Consider the following 12,437-nt stretch of genomic DNA (forward strand, 5'->3'; position numbering starts at 1 on the left):
AATTAACTCGATTATAAATTTTAATCGTTTGACAGCCCTAATTTTAATTTATTATTATATTATTCTTGGGAGTTAATTTTATTGCTGAAACTGCGTTTCGGGTTCATCTACATTTTGTGCCCCCCTTGCCCCAAAAGTCAAACTCCGCCTATGGGCATTCGTCACTATTTGTAAGATTGCCAACAGCCTCAGGTTGACAATATTAACTTTGAATATAAGAGTAAACGGGCATTATTCATGTGTGATATTTGTGTCCTCTTTTTGGAAATCAAAATATGGTAACCCTAGAATAACATAGAGCCAACATCTGTAGTCATTTGTTTTCATGCTTCTGCGCATGTGAGTCAGTTTGTTCAGTGCGTGTTAGATGCGAGTTAGTGCACATGGGTAATACTTAAACAGGCTCAATGGAAAAAGGCAGTCTGAAAAGGCAGGCCAAAAAACAGATATGATGAAAAATCTGAATTTTGCATGAAGACATACGGTCTGAACCTAGCCTTCGTCTCCCGGCTGGCCTTGGAACGCCTTGATATCCCCCCGGAAGAGCTGGATAAAGTGGCTGGGGAGAGGGAAGTCTGGGCTTTCCTTCTGAAGCTGCTGCCCCCGCAACCCGAACTAAGTGGGAGAAGATGGATGGATGAGTCTAGAGGGAAGAGTTGAAACATGCCAAATAGCGGGGGTGGGAAAAACATGCTTACGTATTGTTTTATTATCCTCAATCATGATCACACTAATGGAATAGAATATCTTTTAGAATATGCTTCAATAAAACACACACACGGTGCATATGTACAATAACTTGGTGATGTGGAGCCAGTGGCCTTCCAAGCCTACATGGTGCCCTGGGCAACAAGATGCACCCCCCCCCCCCCCCCCCCAAAAAATAAAAAATAAATAAAAAAATCACAAAAAAACTAACAACCGTTCACCCACAAAATACAACGCAGGAAGTGTACATAGCACAACCCAACAACCAAAACACAATCCTTGCTAAAAATGTTACATTTATTAACGCTATCAAAGTGCACAACAACACGTTATTACATTATATATTCTATAATATCTTTCTCATCAAGGATGTTTATATTAAATGATTGAATTGAACTGATTCCCCCCCCAAAAAAACACATGGGTCCCACTTTTTCCTTTTTTCTAAAAATAAAATTTCATCTATTTAAGAGTGTAACGGTATCCAAAATTTAACTTTCAAAATGCAGTGGGATAAAAGTTTTTGTTTTTCCTGTTGTACTGAAACTCTGAAACTGAACCCAAACTGTGACCCCCCCGTACCGAGGTATAGTATGTACTGAATTGTGACTTGTGTGTATCGTCACACCCCTAATATATATGGCTTAATTTATCAATATGCAGGTGAGGCTCTGAATCTTCTGCCTCTCCTGTCTTTGCTCTTGTTGTTTTGATAAAAAAAAAAACATCACACAAGGATCATGAATACATCATTCAACAAAGGTTTAGGTGAGTATTTATGGTCATTAAAAAACAACAACAACAAAAAAACTGATATTGAGTATTATATTGTAGCGTCGACAAGGGCAACGCCAACCTGGTGATTATAAAGTGCACTCTGCAGGAAAACAGTACATTATTTTCAATTAATTGTGGACGCCACGAATTGCATGTAAAATTTTTTTAAAAAAAGCTACCCAAGAGTTTAACATGATGCTCGCCACACAAAATGCTAATGCTTACGAGAACGCGAATACTATGATAACGCTCTGAGCCACCTAGCCATTCATCATCGCGTTTGCAACGGCATCCCCAGCCCATTTCCTCCTCCCCACTCCCGCTCTGCTCTCTCCGGGGCAGGCGGGTAGGCAGGTGGATGGGTGACAAAATCAGATAACTTGCGCTTCACTCAACCAAATCGTAGTAACACGCCCCTTCACATCCTCAATAACGGTAACGGCCCGGGGCGCTGGAAGTCACTCACAGCAGGAGGTGCTGAGGATCGTATTTTGTGTTTCCCATTCAAAAACAGCTGTTTTGGTGCAAATGTGTCATGCTCGCGCGTTTTCTCCAAACAAGGCGTGAACAATGGCAGTACACATGCATGCTGGATAGGTTACGTACTACTACTAGGCTACTATAAAGACAGCGTTGTATTTCACCTACAGTATGTGTTCGAGTTTTTGTATTGGAAACTAAAGCGCCTGTGTATTATCAGCAAGACAGCACAATGCCAGATGAGCACATTTAAAAACTAAAAGGTTCAATAAGCCTCCCTTTAACACCCCCTTCTCACAACACTCAAGTAAATTGCACACGAATATCCAACAGCGCTCTGCATGGCGGCAGCTCAACAGCAACAACAAACAACAACATGGCTACAATGTAAGCTATTTGAAGTTCTCCAGGGTCTATATCTGCAGCTAACCTTTCCTTGCTGGACACTATTATAAACTATCATTTTCATTTTCGACCTCAAAATGAACTTTGGAAAATGTCATTGGTTTTTTAAAAAAAAAATCGCTAATTCGTTTTTGCGCCATGTTAATGCCTCCTCTGTCAACAGTTAACTTTTCCTTTCCAATAGCACCTTATCCATAGTGACCTGGTAGCAAGCAAGGTGTCAGGTGGTGACCATGTTATTAACAACGAAAAATCTTTTTCAACATATATTAATCCCCAAAGATGAATACGCTATTGATTCAATATAATTTATTTATTGATTTATTTTTAACGAAAAAAAAAGATTATACCAAAACATTTTTCTCACCCCAACACCAGAGGGTGCTGCAGCACCCCACTTCCTGCGCCACTGGGAACGGAGTTGCAAAGATGGGAAAAGTAATTAATTAGATTACTACCGCCGTTTGAAACACCGTTATACCCTAACGCTGTTATTAACAACCCTGCTCGTGTGCACCTATTGTGCGTGCGCTCTTAGCAATTTGCCGCCCCGAGCAACCGCCCAACCCGCCCGTGCCAGGAACAGCCATTATGTGGAGCCAGTGATACAACCGCACCCTCATCCTCTGAAGGCTAGCCGACATCAAGGTAAAGCATTAACAATATTCTAAATATAGCACACATATATTTGCTCTTAGATAACACACAAATCTGTCCAGTGTAACCCAATGTTTTTTTTTTTTTTTTTTTTACATTTTACCCAAATGAATACTTTATTCATGTACTCAAAATTCCATCACATCTCTCTTTCAGTGAAAACAAACTAATCTCTCCAGGCATCCACACAGGGCCGTTCTTGTGTTGTGGTGGCACATTCAAAATAAACAGTTCTTACCCCACAAATGTCTGATTTTATTGTTCAATCTGCTAGCTATTCCGATTAACAGGCAGTAGCAGTTTCATTTTGCTCTCAGCACTTAGGTTCTTATCGAACCTGGTGGCTATATCACACGTGGCCTGCAGCTTTAGTCCCCCACTGCGCCACCTCTACATTCATGCTTGGCTGTAATAAATGTGTCTGAATCAATAAAAATAAAAGCACTGTTGTAGATGTTGTCAGCCATAACTTTGTCCAAACTCATACTTTGGCATGCCTGCTTCACTACAAAGAATGTGCTAACTATACGCTGCTGGCCAAAAGTATTGGCACCCCTGCAATTCTGTCAGAAAATGCTCAATTTTTCCCAGAAAATGATTGCAATTACAAATGCTTTGGTAGTAATATCTCCATTTATTTTGCGTGCAATGAAAAAACAGACAAGAGAATGGGGGAAAAAATTAAATCATCACCATTTTACACAAAACTCCAAAAATGGGCCGGGCAAAAGTATTGATACCCTTTGAAAAAGCATGTAATGCTTCTCTAATTTTGGTAATTAACAGCACCTGTTACTTAGCCTACCTTTGGCACATAACAGGTGGTGGCAAGAACTAAATCACACTTGCAGCCTGTTAAAATGGACTAAAGTTGACTCAACGTCTGTCCTGTGTCCTTGTGTGTACCACATTGAGCATGGAATAAAGAAACAAGACATAAGAACTGTCTGAGGACTTGAGAAGCAAAATTGTGAGGAAGCATGTGCAATCTCAAGTCTACAAGGCAAGGGCGTAGGTTTGGTTTCAATATTGGTAGGGATGATAACCCTAACAAAAATAAATAAAAATGGAGCCTTCCTTCAAGTAAAACACTCCTGCTTTTGTCCACAAGCACAGCCAGACTTAACCAAAAATGATAGCTTCTTTGGGCTGCTTTAAGACCACATTAATTTTTTTTTTTAAACAATATTTTTATTGATTATACACATTTTATAGCAACATACAACACAGAACAAAACAAATAAATAAATAAACAAAAACAAAACCGTCCACAAGTCAAGTAGTTTCACAACTTATTATACCACAGGTAGTAGTACACCCCATTTGTCAATAAAATCCAATAAAGGTTTCCATATTTGCTCAAAATCATCTGCCTTCCCTCTCACTACATAGGTTAGTTTTTCCAGCATAACAGAGTTTGTCATTTCCTTAATCCAGTGATTTTTTGGAGGTGTGTCCATTTTCTTCCAAAATAACGCAACGAGCCTCCTGGCCTGTAGCAGTCCAAAATCAATCAAAGTCTGTTTTTTTTTTTGCAGATCACAGAGTCCCTTGGGTAAATGCCCAGTATAAACAATTTTGCATTATACGGTACGTCAATCCCAACAATATATGACATAATACGTGCCACTTCTGTCCAATATCTTTGCAATTTAGGGCAGTCCCAAACACAATGTAAAAGAGTTCCTCGCCCTTCTATACATTTAATGCAGGTGTCTGGAATATCAGGGGACCAGCTGTTTAACTTTACAGGTGTAATGTATACTCTCATCAACCATTTATATTGCAATAACCTCATTCTTGTGTTAATAGTTTGTTTTTGGGCTTTTAAACATGCCCTGTTCCATTCTTCCTCTGTTATTGCCTCCCCAAGTTCAGATTTCCATGCTTCCAGTCTATCAGTTGCGTTTTCATCATCACTCTTTACCAAAACCGAATAGAATAGGGAAAGTAAGCCCTTCTCATGATGTGAGAGTATCAGATTTTCTAAGATGGACAGTGGTGGTTCCGATTCAACCTGTTTGTATTTTGAAATAATAAAATGTTTTGCCTGCAAATATTTAAAAAAATGTTTTTTTGGGATATGAAATCTGTCAGAAAGCTCTTCAAATGTAAGTAAAACATTGTTCGAGTATAGATCAGAAACTTTTCCAACTCCCTTCTCTGCCCATATTTTGAAACCACCATCATCCCTTCCTGGTACAAAATTGGAATTACCCCACAGAGGACTAAAAATTTGAGGAACATCCTCAACGTGTTGATGTGTCTTATACCAAATGTCAATACAATTTTTGACAAATGGGTTTCTTGTTTTCCTTTTTAAAACGTTGAGGTCAGCAGAGTTTAATTAATAAAATTACATTAATAAAATAAAAATGAAAACTGGGGAGAAGGGGATAAACCTTGGTTCACTACGTTTCTTACAGTATAATTTACATTAACAGTAGAAAACATACAGGAGGAAATTTCTCTCAAAGCTTTGGAAGAATGTTCTCTGGTCAGATGAGACAAAAGTATAGCTTTTGGGGAAAAGGCATCAACATAAGACTTTACAGGAAAAAAAAACAACAACAAAAAAAACCGAGGCCTTCAAAGAAAAAAACACGGTCCCCACAGTCAAACATGGCAGAGGTTCCCTGATGTTTTCGGGTTGCTTTGATGCCTCAGGCACTGGACTGCTTGACCATGTGCATGGATAGCATTATGAAGTCTGAAGACTAGCAAAAAATGCTTCAAAACTTCAAAGAGCACTAGAAAATGGTTTTAGAGAAAGCATTGGACACTAAAGTGGCCAGCAATGTGTCCAGACCTGAATCCCATCGAACACATGTGGAGAGATCTGAAAATGGCAGTTTGGAGAAGGCACCCTTCAAATCAGAGACCCCACCCAAGGAAGAATGGAATGGATGAAACTCATTGATGGATACCGGAAGCGGTTATTCACTGTAATTTTGTCTGAAGGTTGTGCTACCAAGCATTAGGCTAAGTGTGCCAATTATTTTGTCCGACCCATTTTTGGAGTTTTGTGTAAAATGATAATGATTTTTTTTTTTTTCATTCTCTTTTGTGTTTTTTCATTGCAAGCAAAATAAATGAAGATATTACTACCAAAGCATTTGTAACTGCAATCATTTTCTGGGAGAAATTGAGCATTATCGGACAGAATTGGAGGGGTGCCAATACTTTTGGCCAGCATTGTAACTATAAGCCATGAGAAAAGTATAAATTGCTTGAGTAACTATGCACCATCTGTGTCATCTACCTGTTTTCTTATTTCTACTACAATATCACTTTTAGAAACACTGACAAAATAGCTTAGGTAGCATGGCAATTAATTATAAAATCTGATATTAATAAAACTGGCTCTATAAATACAGGTGACTAAGGGAGGACTCCTTTAATTGTGTTTCATATACTGTACTGTATTAAAAATTGTTTGAGCTATTGAGATAATGAGCTAATTACGGTAGCTGCTTCATAAATGTCCCAGAAGAAGAAAAAAAACAGATCTGTAAGAGAAACAATAAAATATATGCATAGAAACGTGTAGAAAATGTATTGATGATGATGTCATGACATCATTTTACTACATTATCTTGTGTTGTCTATTGGTTAAGAAGGCCAACATTTTATGACTGATGTTGACTGTACTGTCTGAGAAAATATAAATGGAAAATATAAGTGGACAGTGATGCCGGGGATGAACGGAAAAAAAAAAAAATATATAATAATAATAATAATAAAAAAAAAAATAAAATGATTAAAGATAGCTCAACCAGGACAGTAAAATCATAAAAATTATTTAGATTTTTTTTCTACCTATGTTAGTTATTTTATACAACGAATTAAATGAAACACTGGGGACATAGCAAAATTCCAATTTTTTTTTTTTTTTGTAATTATTTACTGGGGACACAAGTAGCACCGTATAAAAATAATGGACCACCCACATCAAACAAGAGCAGAAAAGGAGTGGGAACAAAACCATCAATACACGCCTCTTAGCATTCCAACAACTTTAAACAAATACAGGATCTTAAAACGTGAAGGCCAAAATGTGAAAATACTTTATTTCCACTTCCACAGTTTGTATAAATGGTCACATAAAAATGATCACATGATGCCTTATTTTCTTAATCATGATTCACAACCTACCCTTGCCTGGAGACATGTTAGTGTACTTTATGTGCCAACTAAACAAGGCCCGCACATTAAGAGCTGTCATGGCCACAGCCAGGAAAATAAATCAGTGAATCTTCAGTGAACCATATCTTTCCTCACCCCTGCAGCAGTGAGGTTTTCTGTGGTTCATTCTGTGGTGTGCCTACTGTATTAGCCAAGGGTTACTAATGGTTGGGTTATTTATATTTAAGCTAGCATGTTAATGCATCAATTGTTAAAAGACTCACAGTGGTACGTTTAATCATCCCCCATGAGTAACTGCAGATATTACATGTCAGAAAGCTTTTTGTGAGAAAGTAAAGCACAACTACAATTTCCTTTACTAATTTGCCAAAACAGGCCAGGCAAAGATGTTAAATTTTGAATGAAACTAAACTGTAATTATTCTTAACCAGTGTTCTTAATAACGGCGTTGGTATATAACAGCGTTACTAACGGCGTTATTTTCTCCAGTTGTGAGTAATCTAATTAATTACTTTTCTCATCTTGGCAACGCCGTTACCATTACTGAGGCGGGAAAGGCTTGCGTTACTATGTGTTGCGATGTTTGTTGACTGACGCGAGAAAAGTCTGAAAAAGACCGGCTCACAGAGACCAGAGTAGGAGTGGGGAGGAGTGTGACGCCGTTGCAAACGCGATGCTACTATGCTAGGTGGCGCCAATAATACCTGACTGTAGCCGATAGCCTACAAACTACGCCCACATGATGCCTCGATAGGTATCACATATATACAGAACTAGATGCAAATGACAGACACAGCGGCATTACAATATGTATTATAAACAACTAGATGCGTTAGTAAACAGCCGCCATCTTAAAACATTAGACTTCTCAAGAAGGCTCTGTTGTAGAGAACCTTCCTAGCAAACCTAAGTAACTTTTTATCTAAAATGCTCCTAAATCGTCAAAATTTAAATATATCTTTAAATGATGAATCAGTTTTAAAACTTACACATGTTGAAAATAGACAGAAGGGAACTAATGCAATAACGGGAGCAATTTTAACAACTTTAACGGTTGATTCACAACATTAAATGACTTCCACACATAGCAAAGGTTACTATCTAGTTATCGCAATATGCGCATAACACCTGTGTCTAGTTAAGTTTAGGGTAAAGAATTGGGCTAGGGCCACTTGTCCCAAAAACCCTTTAAACGTCACATTGTGTGACATTTTTTTTTTTTTTTTTGAGAAAAAAGAAAGAAGTAATTTGTAACTGTAATTAATTACTTTTTTTTAAAGTAAGATTAACAACACTGTTCTTAACAGACAGTGTACCATTAATGCACACATCCTGTAGAAAAAAAAAGCTAAAGACTGGCAAAGCTTGACATTTGTCGGAGGGGGGGCAAAACATGTTGATGACCCCGAAATGCAGTGTCGGCAAAACAATTAACTTACGTACTGTTCGTCGTTTCAATCTCTTTTAGAGACTACATTTTAACGGCTAAGTCTTTATTTTAAAGGCGAAGTTCTGAATTTTTGACATTAGGCTTTATCTTTGAGCGGGGGTTTAATTAGTCGATGTAGTTGATTTCAGCAAACTTTGTGCAGTTTGTCAGTTATTTATTAGATTCAGGGCTCCCGAGTGGCTAAGCTAGTGCGAGTCAATGGTGCCTGCTTAGCATGCCAATGAAACAATAACATTAACAGATCTAACATTGTCAAATAAATTCAAAATGCAGATCATTGTTCGAAATACCCATGCGGCCAAAACAGTGTCACACCAAACTGTCGTAATTCATTTCATCTGCTGGACTATTTTTTTGATGCGTAATGTGATCACAATAGAGATGAGTGCTACGGCCACTAATACTCAGTCTGCTGGGTAGTCCCTTTTGTTCCCACTGAAAAAAAAAATCAGCGGTGAAAAAAACGATAACACTCAGCCCTGTTTCCTTAGTCAGCCGGTTCTCTGCAGGGCTGCTGGATTGTAAATGTTGCTGTTCGTGCTACAATTATTGACATGCAATGGTAAGTTTTAATAACTTTATCCAGCAAACATAGCCAACACTATTTAATTGCATAGCTTATTGGTGATTCTCATGCGTGTATATGTTGTTTTTTATTGGTATCCTAAACAAGCACCATTGACTCGGGCTAGCTTAGCTGCTCCAGAGCTCTGAAACTAACAAATAACTAACAAACTCCATAGACATACATATACTGAACTCCGGTTAAATCCCGGGAGCCCTTATGTCTGAAAGCAATTTCCAGGGATGACGCACACATTAAATGGGTCGCGTCCAGTATCCAATGTCCGGGATTTACCCAGGTCATGTGTAAAATGTGTAAAAGCAGCCTCTTAAAGCGAAAGTTCAGGATTTTTGACATTATGCTTAATGTTCGAGTTAGCAGGGGTTTAGTTAGTTGGTGGAGTTGATTTCAACGAGTTCAGTTTCGTTTGCGAGTTATTTGTTAGTTTCAGGGCTCCAGAGTGGCTAAGTTAACGCGAGTCAATGACATCATTATAGCATGACAATAAAAAAATGATACAGATCTACGAACAGATCCAACATTGTCAAAAAAATTCAAAACACAGATCATTCTTTCAAAACACCCATGCGGCCAAAACAGTGTCACACCAAACTGCCGTGATTTATTTCATTCTGCAGGACTATTTCTTTGCATGCGTAATACGACCCCAATAAAGAGGAGTGCTTCGGTCACTTGTTCTCACGCTCGGAAGGTACCAGTTGCGACCTTAAAGCATTTCAAGCAAATGTTAACAGCAAAGAGGGCTGATTGCCACAAGTTTTTTTTTTTTTATTTTGGCCTTCATAATATTTTTCCAGATCAGAGGTTGGAAATTCTGACTTCCCACCTTCCTTAAATGCAGCATCAGTCTGCTGAGTTAACTGATTGCCGGCAACATGGCAAAATGTGCTGTGAGAGGCTGTGGAAACATACAGAACAAATGGGCAAAGGAAAGTTTCCACAAATTCCCTATGAAGAACGAGGAAAAATATAAACTGGTCACTTGCTGTTGGCTATGACATAAAAAAATCAGCTGTGAAAAAAAAAAAAAAACGATGTGATAGGGTTAGGGAGCTTCTGGATTAAAAATGTTGCTGTTCATATTGCAATTATTAACATGCAATGATAAGTTTTAATAACTTTATCCTGAAAACATAGCCAACACTATTGATTGCATCTGTCTTTGATGATTTTCATGTGTGCATATGTTGTTTTTCATTGGCATGCTATTATGGTGCCATTGATTCGCACTAGCTTAGCCATCTGGAGCCCTGAAACTAACAAATAACTAACAAACTGCATGGAATTTTTGAAATCAACAACACCGACTGATTAAACCATTGCTAACTCGAAGATTAAACATGTCAAAAATTCTGAACTTCCCTTTGAAATTCATTTATAGGAAAGTCAATTAAATGCAATGACATGTTATCGGCCGCCGGGGGTGGCACAAACAAAAAAAAAACATAGAAGCCTACATAATAAAAGCACTCTATTTCGTGCAGCCATGGAAGTGTCTTTTAGGAACAAACGTCATCTGGTAATTGGTGAGCTCATCATGACTCCCTTTGGAGGCGTTACTTGTACATGCTGCACATTGGTATTGAAGTTTGGAGCAACTAAATTGTTTAATGTAGTATGTTGCAGCTTTACAGAGTCTTCTTTTCCTTCTGACTTTACCCTTCAGGCGTCGCCACAGCAAATCAATTGTCTCCATCTAACCCTGTCCTCTGCATCCTCTACTTTCACACCACCTTCATGTCCTCTATGCAGGACTGAACGGGCTCTCGCAGTTCGGCGCCACATAGACGGCATGCACCTCAGGGTGGTGGCAGATTGATTGAGAAACTAACCTGTGCTGGAAACTCACCTTTTTTTTTTTTTTTTTTTTTTTTTTTGTGTGTGTTGAACCTCTTTTGTGTAATGGGCATGGCTGACAGAGATGTTTTTGTACATCCTGAATCAAAAATACATTTACACACCAAGGTGAAAAAAAAAGAATCTTCTAATTGGGCCATTTCAATCAAGTGTGCCAAGTTTCCCAGGTACTTCCACTTTACCTCCGCATTTCGGCTCGCGGCTTCCGTTTTACACGTTCTCTTACCAATACAACAATGAACCGGAGTAGCATTACTCATCAAAGTCCCACAAAAAAGACAATTTGGTAATGCCGCATCCATCTGCCATCATAATGACATGGGAGGACATGATGAAGAAATGGCTAAGAGTCGTCACAACCAAATTATTTTTGTATTTTATTGATTTAATGGTAGTGGATGGAAACACAATCAGGGCATCCAGTGCCTGCTCATCAACAAAGTTGAATGTGTCCTAATTCATGAAGACGGGAATTTTGATATGGAACCAAGACAGTGCCACCACATAACAGTAACTGGTAAAATAATGTTCAATTTGACTACAATTCTATGTGCTGCGTCGCAGCTGAGACATCATTAGCTTTGCTAAATGTAGCTATATAACACTCATCTCCTACAAGTTATACATTGGCTTTTTACCCTAAATGCATACGTAAATTCAAGTGTTACACCTTTTTTGTGTGATTACAAGTGGAAAACACTGTTAGGCAAGGAAAGACAACTTGATGTGCCTCACAACAACACTGATGTTGATGGACATATATCAAGACTACGTGCATTCTACGTTAATGATGGAAGGCTCGATTTATGCTCCACCTTCATTAACATTTTTCTAATAATTTTATAAATTGTCATTTTTTTTACCTGTTTTGCACATGCACCATTTGTTATTAATAAAACAAGAAATGAAATAATGTTGTCCCAAAGTTTTATTGCGATCAGTATCAGCAATAAAAAAAGAATGACATACTATTTGTGTTTTGTACATGTGTGATGATGCTCATAATACCGTAACTATAATCTAACTATGGGATCCAAATTCTATCAATTTCCCATTTCACCGAAGGCAAAGGAAGTTTATGATAAAACTGTTTATAGTGTACCCCTCTTCAGAATTCTTAAGTCTCCGCTTTAATTTGGACCACAACAACGATATTTTTTTGTAATGAAGACATTGAAACGACTGACCTTTTTTTTGTTTGTTTTTTTAAACTTTCTTTTTACTTACATTTCCTGTGTGATTGTAATTTCAAATGTATGGTTATGGTTATTCCTTAGCTTTTGTATGCTGTGCTTTTTTTTTTCTACAAACGTGGTGGAGTAGACATAATTATTTTTTCTGGGCATATGGGGGCAGGATCCTCGGTTTTAA

The sequence above is a fragment of the Corythoichthys intestinalis genome, chromosome 14 (assembly GCF_030265065.1).
Source record: "Corythoichthys intestinalis isolate RoL2023-P3 chromosome 14, ASM3026506v1, whole genome shotgun sequence".
NCBI classification, from domain to species: Eukaryota; Metazoa; Chordata; class Actinopteri; order Syngnathiformes; family Syngnathidae; genus Corythoichthys; species Corythoichthys intestinalis.